Source organism: Pongo pygmaeus, chromosome 3, assembly GCF_028885625.2.
Source record: "Pongo pygmaeus isolate AG05252 chromosome 3, NHGRI_mPonPyg2-v2.0_pri, whole genome shotgun sequence".
Lineage (NCBI taxonomy): Eukaryota > Metazoa > Chordata > Mammalia > Primates > Hominidae > Pongo > Pongo pygmaeus.
Genome location: NC_072376.2, coordinates 170,803,984 through 170,824,727, shown reverse-complemented (window position 1 = coordinate 170,824,727; position 20,744 = coordinate 170,803,984).

Here is a 20,744-nt window from a genome sequence, read left to right as displayed (position 1 = left end):
TGATAAAAGCAACAATGCACAGAAATAGAAGAGTCTCAGTATAATCGACTTGCAACTAAGTGACTGGCCTGAGAGATTTCTGCCGTCTAAGGGCTAAGTGTAAGTCTCTGCTACTAGCATGTGTGGCATTCAGCAGTACCTATACTGAATCCACTGTGTTGTTTACCCCACGTGTGACCTCCATCTCTGCCACCACGGTCATTCCATTTATGAATCTTTCTCTTGTGTATGTAATAAGATTGTTGAGGGGAGAGACTCACTGATAACCAGAGGATGTCATCCCATCTATCTGGTTGTTGAGCCTGTCCTGTTTGGATGCTCTTTGGTGGGATTAATTTCAGACACATAAATTTTTACACTTAATGCTACTTCCATAGGTTCATTCAAATGCTTCTCTCCCGGACTTTCTCTCTGATCTTTTTATTACACTCTTTTTCAACCTCGGATTAACCAGCCAAGCCATTTGTTACCTGAAATTGACAACCTTTCAAATCCCCTGATAATGGATTGGAGAAGTTTTCCCTAGCCTGGTATATATTCTCTCTAAAATACAAAGAGGCGTACCAAATGCTATTCCACTTAGTGAATTAGTGGTAGAGCAAGCAAGGTGCAACAACTTGTCCTTTAGCTAACATAGGATGTCCTGGTTTGCCATGGACTAATAACCTTACTGGATCGTCATATTTTCCAGCCTATCTTCAGCATGAATGTATTTGAAAAATGTACTTGCCATTTCCTGTCCATCTGGTCCATTTCTCATTGTTGTCATATGGTGGAAAAATGTGGTCCTCAGAAGAATGTTAAGATTATAAAAGATCATAAAATTACTGGGAAGTGTAAATGATTGGATATTTATTTTCTATACTTTTAACAAAATGTTATTTGATTAAAAATAGTTTTACACAGTTATATTATTCTCCCCAATGAGTCATAAATTTCTTGAGCACAAAAATACGTTTTATTTTTTATAACCACAGCTATTATTAAAATGTCTTCTTGTTGTTACTATAAATGGTGAATTGAATTGAATAAAACTAGTTTAGTAATTTTGAAGACATGATTGAAATATATGACCTGGGTAACCTGGGGAAATGCTATGAAATTGAATTAATTAAAGAAAATATTTGATAATATCGCTGGCAGAAAAAGAAAAAAAATGCATCAAGAGTGAGAAAGAAAAGGAAACTAAGAAATCAGATATTTTTTAATGTGCCTGTTTTGCACTGACCATCTGTGCTTTGTGCAAGAGTCAGCAATGTAGTATGCTTACTTAAGGAGCAAACACCATTACTGAGATTCAGAAATAAACCTAGGGCATTTAGGCCTGGCTAAGTCTTCAACCCTTGATAATTTTCTGTTGGTGCCAGAAAACACAGGGCATCATTTTCAAGTATATGTATGGTCAATTACATGGAATTACCATGAAGAAAGCATAGTTTAATTAAATTTAAAAAGAAATAAACACTCTGAGAATATTTCCACATATAATAATCAGTATCAGTATCATCTCTCTATATCATATCTGCTGTAGTTCTTAAAGAACAACCTCATTCCCATTATCATGAGTTCAAGAAAGCCTTTTCCATATTTTTAGTTCACTTTCTGGAATTTTATGTGTATATATACACACATAAAATTAGATACATATATAATTAGTTACATATATAATTAGTTATATATATACACACACATACACACACACACACACACACACACACACACACAGAGACTGGAGAGTTCACTATGTTGCCCAAGCCGGTCTCAAACTCTTGGGGTCAAGCCATTTGCCCGCCTCTGCCTCTCAGAGTGCTGGGATTACAGACATGAGCCACCACGCCAGGCTTAGCATATGTTCGTGCTATACAGAGCATCACAGCATCTATTTAAAATGAGCCATTGCACTGTATCCCATAAATATTTACAATTATTATATGTCATAAACAAAACTTAAAAAAATAAGAAACCAATCATGTCCTTGGATCAGAATGATACTAGCTTTTCATCTATAGGAGAATGGCTAGAATCACGATAAAACCCAAATTTTGATAGGTCTTCACTGAAAAATATTTTGTTTCTTAGACAAAAAAAACCTTAATTCTTTCCTAAATATCAAGTTCAGTATGGAAGTTTAAGTAATACTAAAATCAAGCAAAGTTACTAAATATTCTTCTAATGAGTGGCAAAACTGATTCAGATTTCTTCTTGGATTTGTCCTTTTACATTTTATTGAAATTTTGCTGAAAATTTTATTAAAAATTTCTACTTTATGACAACTCCAAATATTTAAAGTAAAAAAATAAAGTACTTTAAAAATCTGCCTTTAAAAATCTTAATGTATTATTAGTTTCTTCATACTATACTACATTCAACAGACAGCATCAGTATTTTCTGTTCCTGTTTCACTTTCATTCTCCCCACAGGTAAAAAGTATCCTAAATTTTGTTATTTGTATGCATATTTTACACATATCAAAAGTATATAAGCATATATTTGTAAATGTTTTCATGCTGTATTAATTACAATGTTGATGTTTTCTCATTATACTACTGGGGTTATGGATTCAGGGACAAAATATCATTGAGATGAAATGCTGTCTTTACCTCCTCATATCAGAATAGTTTCCATTACTGTAATCCATTGCCACTTTGTTTATGAGCCCATTGGTTAGGACATGGGTGACTGGGAAAGGGACTCTTTGATATTCCAGAATGATCATCTTATCCACATGATTATTAAGGTTCTCCTCCTGTGGTTGCTCCTTGGTGAGCATATTCACATGGGAAACATATCCTTGTACTCTCTGACTTTGGGGTGAGGTCTCCTAATCTAGTTAATTTATACCCAGCAAGGTGTAATTTGACTATAAAAACTGCAGATTGACTTATATATCCATAAATATATCAATAGCAGAGATCATCACTGGCCCTCATGACACCATTCTCTAGAACAACCATCAGATCACTTTGTGGCGGACTGGTTGCACCGCACCACATTCATCATGGAAGGAGCATCTTTCTGTTATCAGTTGTTTTGTACGTAAATTTGTCTTTTCTGCTCTCAGTGTTCCTGCCAAAACTGATGGGCTTGTCATTCTGTAAATGACATATTCATAGTCTTGGTATTGTACACAGCATTGCTTCTGACCAATGAACTCGTTTTATAAGCAAAGGAATTAAGGTAATGAGATCATGATCATGAATTCAATGGTTTTACCATGTTCTCCATCAGTCTGAAGTACCTGAACAATTGGAACAGTGGAATGGCCTTTGGAATATTCTCTTTGAAAATTCACCAAATTATTGACAACACTTTGCAGGGACAGGGTTATATCTGTCTGCATGTGTTTTATAATTTAAATCAGTGATGAAAAAAAGTGCTGTTTCTCCTATAGCCAGCATAAATGTGTCTCAGAATCAAGTGGTAGAAATGCTATTGACTCTTCTTATATGTTTGCCTCCCATTTTTTTTGTGCATTTGTGCTTTGCTGAGTTTAAAGTCTTAGTTTCCAAATCAGAAATATTTTTCACCAGAAGACACAGCAAGATAATGAATCTGCAAGCTGACCAATGGACATCAGGACAAAAAGGGACTTAATATACTGGCTGGGGTGATTGACCCTGACTATCAAGAAAAATTACGTTGCTAGCATACCTGAATATGGAAATGGGTTTGGAAGTCAGAAAATGTCCTGGACACCTTTTAATACCTTCATATTTCTCTGATAAAAATTGATAACAAACTACAGCAACCCAATACAACCAAGCTGGTTAATGACCTTGACATTTCATGAATGAAGTTTTGGGTCCCTGGGTCACCCCACCAGGCAAGGAACCATAACCAGCTTCAGGTGCTTGCTGAGGACAAAAGGAGTAAGGAATCGTTAAGAAGGTGAACATTTCTAAATATCTGCTACTATCATGTATTTAGTTGCAAAAATAAGAACTGCATTTGTTATGAGATCTTCATTTTTGAAAAGAATAGATTTTAATGTATATGTATATATAAAATATAAAATACATATTTGTACATATGTGATATTATATGTGTGTTATATATGTAAAATATAAAATAACATATGTATGTGTTAATTGTATTTATATGTGTTATTAACACATGCACACATAATTTAATTAGGGTTACCTTAAAATATATCAAAGAAAGATTGAGGCTCAGCTAGGAGAGGAATGAACATCACTCAAAGATAGATAAAGTGGCATACGAGACTTTGTACTATATTAGGGTAAGAGTTAGCTGTTTTCAATTATAGGAGGAAATATTACATAGATGGAGGCATAATTATGTATTTGCAAATTAAACGGGTTCTAAAGAGTGATGTATGAGTGTCAATTTATAAAGAAAAGAGCTGCAGTGGGTTTGTACTTTGTCAAAGTAGCTAAGGTAGAATTACCTTTCCCAGAATTCACTTTTCTCTATGGTTTCATATTAGCATTGGCTGCAAGAAAGAAATTTATGAGATTTAGAAGGCAGAAGTAAAGCAGCAGGTTAGCGTCTAGTCTTAGGCACTACTGAAGCATCTCCATATTGGCAATACTTTGGTTGCTTCACCTTGATGTGATATAGCACTCATGCTCTGTTTTTGTAGATTTTCCCAGATCTCCTCTGTTAATGGGGCTAAGCACATTGTGAAAGGCACTGATTTCTTATTCTTGTTACCTGTGTCAAGATCAAATGCAGTCAGAGAAAAATGTGAGTTTGAGTTTGCCTTCATGGGTTCTAGCTTTTCATCTTGAATTCCAGTTTTTTCTTCTGGGTTCCAGGTTAACCTTGTGAGTACAATTTGTCTTTGCTTTCTCCTGGTTTGTGTTCAGCTGTTTTTATCAACTACATAATCTATTGACAAATGGCAATATCAGGCTACTACCAGGCTCAAAGGCAACAGCCTTTCATACACTTCTTCACCAGCTCCCCTTTGTTCTTCCTTCTTAATGACTATCCTTTGGTCATCTGACTCTACGTATCTAACTTACCCAACAGTTGTATAAGGTCAAATCATTATAAATTTCTTATTCCATAGCACTCATATTGGTTCTGCTTCCAAATTTCACTTTCATATATCTACCTGTTTATCTCATGTACTACCTGCTGGGTAATTTACTCAATTCTGCCTTGAAATTCACTAATTCTATATTTTCTGGCAATGGGCTATGAGACCATCTGCTATTTTATATGTATCCATTTTAAATACTCTATTGTTTTATTTTTATTATATATATGTATGTATGGTATGCAACATGTTTATATGTGTGTGTGTGTGTATATATATATATATATATGTATATATATAGTTACTGTGGCCAAGCAAATTAACATATCCTTCACCTCACAGTTACCTTTGTGTATGTGTATGTATGTGTGTGTATGTGTGTGTATGTGTGTGTGTGGTAAGGGCACCAAAAATCTAATCTCAGCAAATTTTGAGTATGCAAAGTAACATTATTAACAATGGTACTCATGCTATACATTAGATTTTTAGATTTATCCATCCTACAAAACTACAACTTTGTTTTCTTTGGACATCTCATTACCACTCTCCCCATTCCTGGTAACCACCATTCTATTCTATGTTTCTATATATTCATTTTTTTTAAGATTCCACATGTAAGTGAGAATGTGCAGCATTTTTCTTTATGTATCTGGCTTATATCAATTAGGATAATGTCTTCCAGGTTTGCCTTAGTCTGTTTTCTGCTGCTATAACAGAATACTACAGACTGGCTAATTTATAAAGAATAGACATTTATTTAGCTCATTGTTCTGGAGGCTGGGAATTCCAAGAGCATGGTGCCAGCTTCTGGTGGGGACCTCTATGCTGTGTTATCCTATGGCAGAAGGACAAGTGAGTGTACAAGACAGAGTGAGAAAATTGGGCCAAACTCGTTCTTTTTGTGAGGAATCACATTTGTGATAACTAAACCAGTTATTATAACAGCATTAATTCATTCATGGGAGTGGAATCCTCATGACCTAATCAATTAATAAAGGCTGTATGTGCCAATACCATTATAACAACAATTACATATCAGCATGAGTTTTGGAGGGGGGCATTCAAACCATAGTATGGTATATCCTTGTTTTCACAAAAGGAAGGATCTCCATTTTTTTAAGGCAAAATTTTATCTATATCCATTCATCCCTTGACAGACATTTAGATTGTTTCCACATCTTGGTTATTGTGAATAATGCTGCAATGAAAGTCAAAGTGCAGATATCTCTACTCTGGTGCTAACTTTATTATTTGGGGGTATATACCCAAGAAAGAGATTGCTGGGTCATATGGAAGTTCCATGTTTTATTTTTTTGATAAACATTTATCCTGTTTTTCCTAATGGCTGTACTAATTTACATTTCCACTAATGGTGTATAAGTTGCCTTTTCCTTCACACCCTTGCCAACATTTGTTATCTCTTGGCTTTTTGATGATGGCCACCTTAACAAGTTTGAGGTTTTATCTCACTGTAGTTTTGACTTATATTTTCCTGATGATAGTGATATTGAGCACATTTTTATCTATCTGTTAGCCAGTTTTATGTCTTCTTTGAAGAGGTGCCTATTCAAGTCGTTTGCTCATTTTTTTAGGTGATATTTTTCTTTTTCTATTTTTTTCCCTTATGTGACTTCCTTACATGTTTTGGATATTAAACCGTGGTATTTTTTTCACAGAACAGGAAAAACAATTCTAAAATTCATATAGAACCACAAATGACTCTGAATAGCCAAAGAAATCTTGAAAAAGAAAAGCATAGTGGGAGGCATTAGGCTTCCTGATCTCAAATTTTATTACAAAACTTAGTAATCAAAATGACATAATGTTGGCATAAAAACAGTTACATAGAGCAATGGGACAGAATAGATAAACCAGAAATAAACCTAAACGTATGTGGTCAGCTAGTTTTCAACAAGGACACAAAGAAGACACGATGGAGAAAGAATAATCTCTTCAATAAATGATATTAAGAAAACTGGATCTCCACAGACAAAAGAATGAAATTGGACCTTTACCCTACATCACAAAGTCATCTCAAAATGGATTAAAGACCTGGATGTAAGTCCTGAAATTATAAAGCTAGAAGAAAACATAGGGGAAAATCTCCTTAACACTGGCCATGGCAATGATATGTTTGTATATTTTAGCAAAAAAATAGGCAACAAAAGCAAAAATAAACAAGTGGAACTACATCAAATTAACAGCAAAGTAAATACAGTGAAACAACAACAACAAAATGAAAAGGCAGCTTACATATTGGGAGAAAATATTTTTTAGTTTAAGAAATTTTATTATTCTAAGTTGTCTTTTCTTACATTTTATTTTATTGTTTCTTCTGCAAATCTTTCCTTTTTTAACTTTGAATCATTTTAGATGTACCATTATATAAATTACTTTTCTTTTTTTTTTATTTTTGGAGAGAAGGTCTAACTCTGTAACTCTGTCTCATAGCCTGGAGTGCAATGGTGCAATCATAGCTCACCACAAATTCGAACTTCTAGGTTCAAGGAATTCTCCTGCCTTAACTTCCCAAGTAGGTGTGTGTCACTGTGGCTTGCTAATTTTTTGTTTTTTAAATTTTTTTGGAGAAAGGGTTTCCCTATGTTGCTGAAGCTGATCTTGAACTCCTGACTTCAAGCCATTCTTCTGCTTCAGCCTCCCAAAGTGCCGGGATTACAGGTGTGAGCCACTGTACCTGGCCTGTATAATATATTTCTGATTGTTAATCAGGTTGTCAATCTGGTTTTTGTTGTGTCTACTGACACTCCTTTGTTAGAAATTCTTGTGACATTTTAAATTTTGAAATGTGAAGTCTTCTTAGATCTTTTCAAGTGGAAGTTGTTTGACGTGGTTCAGGATATGCTATTCCAAAATATGGCACGTTGGCATATTGAAGATTTTAAGCTGAAGGAATTTGAGAAACAAAAGGCAGATGCAGAAAGGAGTCTCTGACTTTCCTTCTTTCTCCCTTCTCCCCTGAAGTGGGTCATGGGACCCTCATGTAAGAGATTCCCTCCCAATACCTGGAGGAAAGGAGCATCCTGTCTCTAAAGATGGAAGGATGTCAAGAGAGATCCAAATCAAAATGAGCAAGGCTTGCTAAATTTCCCCCAGTTTTTTACTGTTAGCTCATGCCCTGTTTGTCCTACCATATTTTTCCAGGACTTGCCACTCTTTATCAAACCTAGTATAAAAACACTCAGGTTTAACAATTTCTTTGGGTCTTCACTGTTTTTTGAAGGCCCTTGTGTTACGTAAAACTTTTAAATTTTTATGTTTTTCTCTTGTTAACCTTTTGTAACAGAGACCTTCCTGATAATCAAAAAGAGTAGAAGAAGAATACATATTTTAGTACATAGTATATATTGTCTAGCATCCTCACTAAATTTTACTCTTAAGTCTGAAATTATTTCCATGTGTAGGAATTTTAATGCATAATTACTTTTTCAAGCATGGACTGTATAATTCAATAAGGAGAAGCAAGTTACTTTTAGAACTAGATATTATTAGCTAATTTTTTAAGATTTAACTATTACGCCATATTAAATTAAGCTCTGACCATAAACAAAATTTTATAAAATTTAAGACTTTTAGCATTTTGGATATCTATACTTTTATATTTCAATGTATTTCATTTATTCTGCTTTAATAAGATTTTAGGTAGAATGTGAGTCTCTTTTAACTTGAACTTACCGTGTGTGTCTTGGTAAGTGATTTAATATTTCTGAGACATTACCTCATAGGAATAACAATAAATTCAAATACAGAAAATGAATCGAGTTGGGGCCTAAATCCTAATGAAGAAGTATGCACCTGCATAATTACATTGAATGCAGAAGAGATTTCATTCACATTTTAACTGAACAAAAAAACATTATTTAAAATAAATTCATATATATTTCTTAAATTATTGACTACAGTAGTTGCCATTTTCATTTTTCATTTTCAGTAGTTGCAGTTTCATTTTCCATGGTTTCAGACTACCCTGGTAGTCTGAAAATATTACATAGAAAATTCAAGAAATAAACACTTTACAAATTTTAAACTGTATGCTGTTCTGAGTGTCGTGGTGAAATTACATCATGCAGCTCCACCCCACCACGAACGTGCATCATGCCTTTGTCCAGCGTATCCATGCTGCATATGTTAGTCATTCAGTAGTTATGGGTTATCAGATTAGCCTTCAAGATATCACAGTGCTTGTGTTCAAGTAACCGTTATTTTACTTAATAACGATGTTAAAGCACAAGACTAGTGCTCCTGGCAATTTGGATATGTCAAAGAAAAGCCACGAAATACTTTTTTAAATGAAAATGTCAAGGTTCTTTACTTCATAAGGAAAGAAAAAAATTGTATGCTGAGGCTTCTAAGATTTATGGTAAGAAAAAAAATCTATCCATGAAATTGTGAAGAAAAAGAAAGAAATTTGTACTAATTTTGTTGTCACACCTCAAACTGCAAAAGTGACAACCGCAATGTGTAATCAGTGCTGAGTCAAGATGGAAAAGACTATTAAATTTGTGGGTGGAAAAGATGAACAGAATGGTGTTTTAATTGCTGGCAATTGTGTTGTTAGTTCTATCTGTGGTTTTAAAACTCCACTGGGGTCTTGGAATGTTTCCCCCAAAGATAAAGGGGGACTCCTGTACTTAATATGTGTCAAGAAGTGTGCTAGATACTGGGAATCCACTGGTGAAGAAAATCTGACGTATTTTCTACCCTTATGACTCACACAATAGTGGAAAATATGAGCACTAATGACACAATAACAGAAAAGAATATGAAATTACAACTGAGTCATAAATTAAAAAATGGAATAAACATAGGAGCTCTAAGAGTAGATGGTAGAGAGATATAGCCTGATCTGTAGAGTCAAGAAGTGCTTCCCTGAGGAAACGCGGCTGGAGGAAATATTTTTTAAAATTAGCTAGAAGAAAATGAGATGCAATTGGGGGTGGTGGTGAATGTTTGGAAGATGGAACAATAGCAATTGATACATCTTTAATTTCAGGGAGTTAAGACAAGGGCAACACACCTAAAGCTTGCTGAGTATAAGGGGACCATGATGCATGATGGGGTTTGGAAATAGGTGGGACATGTATCATGCAGGCTTTTGAGGCCATAATGAGAGTTTTGGCTTTTCATGTAGGAATCATTGAAAATTTCACAGGTGCACATAGGCAAGGGAGTTTTCAAGAAAGGTTTCTATTTGAAAATGACTATTCTTTTCATCTTTGATGTCTAATTTATTGTTAATCTCATCTTAAATATTTTTATCTCAGGTACTGCATTTTTCATCTCTAGGTGTTCAATTGCATCTTTAAAAATATCTTTCATGTTTTTCTATAAAATGTATATTTTTCCTTTTCCTTCTTGATTATATGTAATTTATTGGTAATAGTTTTTTTTTTAGCATCATTGTCTTCTAAACCTACATGTGTCTAAATCTGTATGTGTCATTTTTGAGACTGTTTTTAACGACTGCTTTTTTTTATCTCATTAGAGAACTTATTTTTTTTCTATTTCGTACCTTCCCTGCAATTTTTAATTGAATGCTATACATTGACGATTTTGCTTTGTTGAGTGCTAGAATTTTTGTATTTCTTTATACGTTTGAATTCTTTTCCAGAACACAGTTAAGTTACTTAGAAACAACTTGATGATCTTTTTAAGGCTGAGTTTAAGCTTTGTTAAGCAAAATTCAGAGCAACATTTTAGTCTAAGGTTAATTTGGCCCCATTACTGAGGTAATACTTTTCTGAGGATTTTATTTGATGCCCCATGTGTTAGGAGGCTTTACCACTCTGGCTCATGTGAACAGGAACCAATCCCAGTCCTTTATGAATTCTGGAGTTTATTACTCTGTATCATTTCTGGTGATCTTTGCCTGGCCTTGTATAGTTTCCTCACTGGAAGCTCTTTCCAGATAGTAAGCATGGGCAATTATAAGGTTCATCTTATTTGTTTCACTTACCATCCAAGATCACTGCCCTGGTCTGCCTGTAATCCTATATTTAAAAATAATGTTTCATATATTTATTTCCTTCAGTTGTTTAGAGTGGGCTAAATTTTGGGTAGGAAGGTGAATTAAATGCCTGTTAATGCATTAATACCTGAAAAGAAATGGGAAGCAGATTTCAGATATTAAATCTCGCTATTGTGTGTGCGTAGGATATTTCAAAACCTTTGATTTCCACCTCTTCTAAAAGAATGTAATGTCTATGAGGGTAGAGACTTTGTATAGTTTTCTTATTGCCATGTACCCAGACGCTGTAATAGAGTCTAGCGTATAGTAGGGGCTCAGTAAGTAAAACTGAATCTATTTTGCATGTGGGCCTCAATTTGATGGGATTAACAATAAAGTAGATACCGTAGATGAAAAGAATATATATATATATACACACACACACACTTATTTTTGTTTTATACTAAAATTTTTAACTTTCTGCTAAATAACATATCAACTGATTTTATCTTCTCAGATTTATTCTTCACCAAAACCACAGCAATCAAAATATACAAATTATCAGAAGTTGTGAGATTATTAATTTCCAAGTATTATCTTCAATAACTTTCACTTAAATGTTTTTATTCTTTTTCAATATCTCTCAAAAATTCAACAAAATTTAGCCTATTAAGTCACTAAGTCACAGGTGTATCAAATTAACTTTGCTCAAGAAGTGGTGATAATTTTTCCTACCAGTTGAGAAGCGGGAATTGCTATTGTCGTTCATTTTCTGTTCCTAGTTTCATCTCAGTGGCTAAAATTGCCTGGTCTAAATATGTCTCGATTTGATGTTATTGCTATACTTCAGTGAAAAATAAGCAAACAAAGAAACAAGCTAAATAAATAAAATGAAGATAGAAATTTCTTTATTATTATTCTGGAAAATTGTCAAATGAGAAAAGCTATTTTTACTGCTGATCAGAATATTGCTGTGAACTGGAAGATTAAAAAATTATAAGAACTCCTATTACATGAGTTTGTGGAGAGGAAAATAAATACAACTAAACGAAATCTCTTTGGGAAGTAATTGTGTCACTTACTAGGGAAACTAGCCTGGTAAAGAATGATGAGTAACGTATTTTTAAATATATCTTTTTTTTGAGACAGGATCTCTTTGCTCTGTTGCCCAGGCTGGAGAGCAGTGGCAAGATCATGTCTCACCACAGCTTCAACCTCCTGGGCTTTAAGCGATCCTCCCACCTCAGCTTCCCAAGTAGCTTAAATGAATATATGTTTATAATATTTTTGGTAATTGAATTACATTCTCTGGTATTGCATTGAGTATATTCTTATTAATATAGTGTTTGACTATAAGTAAAATATGAACAAATTTGATACCAGACAATGAAAACTGTGACATGATTTTCACATGCATCATTTCTGATATAGATGAAATAAAATTCCTATTATTATTTCTGAAATTTTCAAAAAATTATTATTTTTAAAACTTTGAAAGAGCATTATTGGTCCTCCTGAGAATAGTACAAAAACTTCCTTTCCTATTTCATGGTTATTGTTTTATAGACTTACTATGCTTACAGAGCCTAACTCCAAGTCGAGAAATAAAATGAATAATTCTTTATTATCATAGATAAATCCCAGTTTCAGGAAAGTCACATAAAAGGCATATTCGTAGCAAAGATATACGATTTATTCATGGTCACCAAGTTAAGGGCAGTATAAAATATTTATTAAGTATTGTAAGTTTTTGTTTGCTTAAAAAATGTACATGTTCTCTTGAATTGAGAAATGTTCTTCATTGGGCTTAAAATACATGTAAAATGGAAAACATTGAAAATACAAACATTGACATATACTGGACCCAAAGACATCCTGTCATTGGGTTTGGGCTCAATATCGATTGATTTAGATACTTTCTAAGTGCTCGTATATTTTCCTATGGTTAAAGCTTGATCCTGTTCTTTGGTCAATTAGGAATCTTTTTTGGAAGTACAGGTAACTATGGTGTCAGAATTAATTGATGTCTTTTTAAAATTAAACTATACTTCTCGAGTAAGAAATTATGTTATATAGACACTACTGTGTTATAGTGTAAGAATATTATATATATTCTTAAAATCATAAATAAGAGTTTTCATTAAATATTCCTAGTATGAAATAAAATGTAAATGATGTCTTAACTGATATGACAAGCTCTTGGATGATGATACGGTTTGGATCCGTGTCTCCACTCAAATCTCATGCTGAACTGTAATCCCTAATGTTGGAGGTGGGGGTGGTGAGTGGTGATTGGATCATGGGGGCAGATTTCCTGCTAGGTACAGCTCTAGTGATAGTGAGTGAGTGCTCAAGAAATCTAGTTGTTGAAAAGTGTGTGGCACCTCTCCATTCTCTCTCTTCCTCCTACTCCAGCCATGTAAGATGTGCCTGTTTCCCCTCACCTTCCACCATGCTTTTGTTTCCCGAGGCCTCGCCAGAAGCCGAGCTGATGCCAGCATCATGTTTCCAGTACAGCTTGCAGAAATGTGAACCAATCAAACCGCTTTTATTTACAAATTACCCTGTCTCAGCTATTTCTTTGTAACAGTGTGAGGACCGACTAATACAGATAATATATTTTTTGTAGTAATTTTAAACCACTCATAACAAATTAAGGCATTCTAAGAAACATATTTTTAAATTAGTAAACCCATCCGAAACACACAGTTCTTTTGACCTCAGATTATGCATTAATCAAGCTTCAATTCTTGCAACTTTTCAACTTACGACATAATTTCCTGGCTAAAAATGTTTTTTAAAAAGACCTTTTTCTTAAAAATATAAGCAATTTCAACATACAGAATAACATATAAATTAATGTATTCTACATCATATTTTATTAAATCTTTTTTTATACACAAGATATATGTTTTATATATAAACACACAAATACATACACATTATGCATAGACTCAAAATACATAAGAATCTGATAACTATGTTTTCCTCCAAGGGAAGAGAACTAGATGACTGGCAGATAGGAAGGGAAGGACACTTACATTTTACTTTATTTTTTTTTTATTTTTTTATTTTTTTAATATTATTATACTTTAGGCTCTATGGTACATGTGTGCAACGTGCAGGTAAGTTACATATGTATACATGTGCCATGGTGGTGCGCTGCACCCACCAACTCGTCATCTAGCATTAGGTATATCTCCCAATGCTATCCCTCCCCCCTCCCCCCACCCCACATGAAAAAATGCTCACCATCACTGGCCATCAGAGAAATGCAAATCAAAACCACAATGAGATACCATCTCACACCAGTTAGAATGGCAATCATTAAAAAGTCAGGAAACAACAGGTGCTGGAGAGGATGTGGAGAAATAGGAACACTTACACTGTTAGTGGGACTGTAAACTAGTTCAACCCTTGTGGAAGTCAGTGTGGCGATTCCTCAGGGATCTAGAACTAGAAATTCCATTTGACCCAGCCATCCCATTACTGGGTATATATCCAAAGGACTATAAATCATGCTGCTATAAAGACACATGCACACGTATGTTTATTGCAGCATTATTCACAATAGCAAAGACTTGGAACCAACCCAAATGTCCAACAATGATAGACTGGATTAAGAAAATGTGGCACATCAGAGAAATGCAAATCAAAACCACAATGAGATACCATCTCACACCAGTTAGAATGGCAATCATTAAAAAGTCAGGAAACAACAGGTGCTGGAGAGGATGTGGAGAAATAGGAACACTTTTACACTGTTGGTGGGACTGTAAACTAGTTCAACCCTTGTGGAAGTCAGTGTGGCGATTCCTCAGGGATCTAGAACTAGAAATTCCATTTGACCCAGCCATCCCATTACTGGGTATATACCCAAAGGACTATAAATCATGCTGCTATAAAGACACATGCACACGTATGTTTATTGCGGCATTATTCACAATAGCAAAGACTTGGAAGCAACCCAAATGTCCAACAATGATAGACTGGATTAAGAAAATGTGGCACATATACACCATGGAATACTATGCAGCCATAAAAAATGATGAGTTCACGTCCTTTGTAGGGACATGGATGAAATTGGAAATCATCATTCTCAGTAAACTATCGCAAGAACAAAAAACCAAACACCGCATATTCTCACTCATAGGTGGGAATTGAACAATGAGAACACATGGACACAGGAAGGGGAACATCACACTTCGGGGACTGTTGTGGGGTGGGGGGAGGGGGGAGGGATAGCATTGGGAGATATACCTAATGCTAGATGACGAGTTGGTGGGTGCAGCGCACCAGCATGGCACATGTATACATATGTAACTTACCTGCACATTGTGCACATGTACCATAGAGCCTAAAGTACAATAATAATAATAATAATAATAATAATAATAATAATAAAAAAAAAAAAAAAAAAGAAAATGTGGCACATATACACCATAGAATACTATGCAGCCATAAAAAATGATGAGTTCATGTCCTTTGTAGGGACATGGATGAAATTGGAAATCATCATTCTCAGTAAACTATCGCAAGAACAAAAAACCAAACACCGCATATTCTCACTCATAGGTGGGAATTGAACAATAAATCTTAATTTGAGATTTCATGTGTATATATTCATAAACCCTACCTAGAATTGTTTTGAGATTTTTAGGTTTTATTTTTTATTTTATTTTATTTATTTATTTATTTATTTATTTTTGAGACAGAGTCTCGCTCTGTCACCAGGCACCCAGGCTGGAGTGCAGTGGCATGATCTTGGTTCACTGCAACCTACGTCTACTGAGTTGAAGTGATTCTTCTACCTCAGCCTACTGAGTAGCTGGTATTACAGGCAATCGCCACCACACCCAGCTAATTTTTGTATTTTTAGTAGAGATGGGGTTTCACCATGTTGGCCAGGCTGATCTTGAACTTGTGATCTCAACTGATCCATCTGCCTCAACCTCCCAAAGTGCTGGGATTACAGGGAGAAGCCACTGTACCCAACTGAGATTTTCAGGCTTTAAATGACTGTTGTTATACTACATATCTTTTTGGCAACTTACTTTGATCTATGTGTGTTCTTTGACTAGGTAATGTTGATATATGCCATTCCATTTCATTCATTTAAATTGTAGGATAGTATTTGATTAGAGGATTTAAAGAAATAAAAGATCTATCCATTTTTAACTTGATGGACATGTAGTCCTTTTTCTGTTTTTCAATTAAAATGTCACAGCTAACATTGAATACTAGTATAAATATGTGTGAGACTTTCTCTTGGTTGTGAATGTACAAGTAGAGTATTTGGTTGGTAGAATATTTTGCATCTACAATATTATTAGATATTGTCAAGATGCTTTCCAGAATAGTCTACCATTTACACTTCCATCAGGAGTGTATGAGAATCCCCATCACTGCATGTTATCATTAATATTTGTTAATATAAAACATTGATATTTTGCCAATGTTCATGCTGTAATAATAGCTCATTGATATTTTAATTTTCATTTCCTTAATTACTACTGGAACTGAGAACCATATCGTGTCCATTAGACATTTTGACAAGATTTTCAATAAATTTCCTATTGTAGTACTTATCTTCATTGAATTAATTTATAAGTTTTTAAAAATATATTCTAGATAACCATCCTTTATCTTAGCTCAAATGAAAAGTAAATAGCTTCTTCAAGCATATCCACTATTTTTGCTACAGGTATTTTTTTGTTGTGCAGATTTTCTTTTTACTTTTTGTTTTGTTATTCTTATCATTTTTAAGAAATTGGTTAGTTTTAAGTGTTCAATATTATATTCTTTTATATAGATACGTAGCTATGAGATCATCTACTTGACCAAGGTATAGAAAATTTCCAGTACCTTACAAAGTTGACTTGTGCCTATTTTCCATCAGTACTTCCACCAACCTCTAGAAGTAACCAATATATCGATTACTACCATATATTATATTCCTCTGTTCTTGAATTTCACATAGCTGAAATCATGCAATATATACTAGTCTATGTCTAGCTTCTTCCACTTAACATTCAGTCTGTGAGATTCATCCACATCATTGCATGTAACTGTCATCTTTTTCTTTTTCATTGATGTGGTAGCTTAGGAACCAGGCAATAACTTATGTTGTATTTGTAAGCAGATTTTTGTGCTTCTTTCTGTATCGTCCTTTTACATTCAGGACTTTGCCCCTCATTTTCAGCTACTTTTGTCTTCCCAGGCCTCTGACCTTGGTTTTTCCTGACAATAAGACCACAGCCTTCTTCTTGGGTTCTCAACTCCTGCAGGAAAAACTTGGAAATGGCCTCACAAAAATGACAGGGCTTATGTGAATTTCACTTCCTGTGCTTCTCTTCTTTCAAGAATAGTAACCCCTTAGTTACTTCCTACATTTTCCACTTCCTTCAGACTATTTTCTTCTATTTTGTACCATTTGAATAATTGTTTTTGACAAGAAAGTTATTTTGATACCAGCCATTCTATTATCTGTGAATTATGGAAGACCCTTGTCTGTGTAAATGTTTTAAATTGCAGTGGGGCTAATTTTTCTTATCTTTTCCTTTCAGATGATTTGTGTCTTCTTAAACATGCAATCTAACTGTGAACTCATAAACATATTTAAATATTTTTTGTATAATTTTTTTAAGATTGTGCTTTTTTGTTTTAAACTGTGACTGAGCTGGATCCAATTCTTGTATATATGTTTTATTTGGATGTAATTTTTTTCTCATATAGATAAACAGTTGCTTGAGCAAACGATTTATTAAATAGTGGATAGGATATATGATTCTGCTTAAATATGCATAGAAAGTATTATGTGCTAATAGAGTAAATGTTTTTAAATATGCATTTAGATTACATTTATTGTGATGCTTATTATGCAAGGCAATGTGATGAGTACAGCAGAGCCTGTAACTGCATTTTTGGGGCTGGATTGTGTTAAATCAGAATATTCAAATTCTAAAGCAATGCCCTATCACTGAGGAATCACTTTGGCTGTATTTGCATGATGCAACCTCTTTATGGGTCAGGGTTCTTCAGAGAAACGGAACCAATAGGATAATAGATATGTTTGCAGGTACATATATATGTATGTGTGTACATACAGGTTTAGTATCCCTTATTTAAATTTAGGACTAGAAGTGTTTTGAATTTTAGATTCAATTTTTAAATTTAGAAATGTTTGCATATGCATGAGATATCATATGTATATGCAAATATCTTAGAATGAGACCCAAGTCTAAACAGAAAACTTATTTTATGCATTTTATGTATATATATATATATATACACACACACACATATATACTGAAGGTAATTTGTATGAATATATATGCATTACTGAAGGTAATTCATATGTATATATACATATACATTGAAGGTAATTTTACACAGTATTTTAAATAATTTTGTGTAAGAAACAGAGTTTATGTACATTGAACTATCAGAAAGCAAAGCTGCCACTATCTCAGCCACCCATGTGGATAATCTGTGATTATCTGGCATCACTGTTATTCCTGACTCTGAGTTTATAAGTTACCAATAACTATTTTCTTACACTTAAGTACTTAACAGTAAAAAATATATACCTCTAATAAAGTTAAAAACAATGTGTTCAGCATAACTAAGCAGTGCAGTAGCATCACCAGATACTTGTATCAGCTGTTAAACAACAGAACAACAAACATGGCCAGCTTTTAGTCTTCATCCACTTGCTGTGTTTTGATGAAAAGCTTACTCTAAACTGTATTTTACTTTTTAGGTGAGAAGAAATGTGAGAAGCAGCTGAGAGACTAGGAAGTGAATCCTCTAGGGATGACTAGGCATTCTGCTAGATGGCTTTTTAAAATGTTTCCTCCAGAGTCATCTGCCTAACTAATAGCAGTTTTCTGGTCTCAAAAGTCTCTCTTTGATTTTATAAACTGCAATGGTTTCTTATTACATTATGAATGCACACAGCTCTAGTACTTCAACAGGCTCATCACACATTTTCACTATGTTGGAGTGGAAGTGGAAGTGGTGGTGAGTGGTGCCACTTCAACTTCTAACCCTTGACTTCTGGACCCGTGAATCCTACCTATGGGAGAAACAACACCATATATTGGACGTGGATTTAAAGCATACATGGCTTTCTGGAGAACTTTGCCCCAACCATGCAAAGTATTATCACCTCGGACTCATCTGTGGTAATTTCCCCGGTGCCAGAATGCATAATTGGCTGAGACATACTTAGTAGCTGGCAGAACCCCCACATTGGCTCCCTGACTGGTAGGGTGAGGACTATTATGGTAGGAAAGGACAAATGGAAGCCATTAGAGCTGCCTCTACCTAGAAAAATAGTAAATCAAAAACAATATTGCATCCCTGGAGGGATAGTGGCGATTAGTGCCTGCCACCATCAAGGACTTGAAAAACGCGGGGTGGTGATTCCCACCACATCCCTGTTCAACCCTCCCATTTGGCCTGTGCAGAAGACAGATGGATCCTGGAGAATGACAGTGGGTTATCATAAACTTAACCAAATGGTGACTCCAGTTGCATCTGCTGTAGATGTGGTTTCATTGCTTTAGCAAATTAACACATCTCCTGGTACCTGGTATGCAGCCATTGACTTGTCAAATGCCTTTTTCTCCTTTCCCATCCATAAGGCCCACCAGAAGCAATTTGCCCTCAGCTGAAAAGGCCAGCAATATACCATTACTGTCCTACCTCAGAGGTATATCAACTCTCTGGCTTTGTGTCATAATCTTATTTGGAGAGAGCTTGATCACTTTTTGGTTCCACAAGATATCACACTGGTCCATTACATTGATGAAATTACATTGATTGGATCCAGTGAGCAAGAAGTAGCAAACATACTGGACTTATTGATGAGACATTTGTGTGCCAGAGGATGGGAAATAAATCTGACTAAAGTTCAGGGACCTTCTACCTCAGTAAAATGTCTAGGGGTCCAGTGGTATGGGGCCTGTTGAGATAGTCCTTCTATCTTGACAGGCTCCACACCAAGGATAAGTGATAAAGAGAAGCATAGGTTGCTGCATTTGGCCCCTTCTAAAACCAAGAAAGAGGCATAACATGTAGTGGATCTATTTGGATTTTGGAGGCAACACATTCCTCATTTGGGTGTGTTACTCTGGCTCATTTATTGAGTGACCTGAAAGGCTGCCAGTTTTGAGTGCAGTCCAGAACAGGAGAAGGCTCTGCAATGGGTCCAGGCTCCTGTGCAAGCTGCTCTGCCACTTGGGCCATATGACCCAGCAGATCAAACGGTGCTTGAGGTATCAGTGGCAGACAGGGATGCTGTCTGGAGCCTTTAGAAGGTCCCCATAGGTGAATCACAGTGGAGTCCTTTAGGATTTGGAGCAAGGCCCTGCCATCTTCTGCAGATAACTACTCTCCTTTTGAGAGACAGCTCTTGGCCTGTTACTGGGCTTTGGTGGAAACTGAATGTTTGACTATGGGTCATCAAGTCACCATGCGACCTGAACTGCCTATCATGAACTGGGTGCTTTCTGACCCATCTAGCTGTAAAGTTGATTGTGGACAGCAGCATTCCATCATCAAATGGAAGTGGTATATATGTGATCAGGGTCGAGCAAGTCCTGAAGTATGTAAGGCACAGGTAAATTACTTGAGGAAGTGGCTCAAATGCCCACGGTCTCCACTCCTGCCACTCCTGCCACCCTGCCTTCTCTCCCTCAGCCCACACCAATGGCCTCATGAAGAATCCCCTATGATCAGTTGACAAAGGAAGAGAAGATTAGAGCCTGG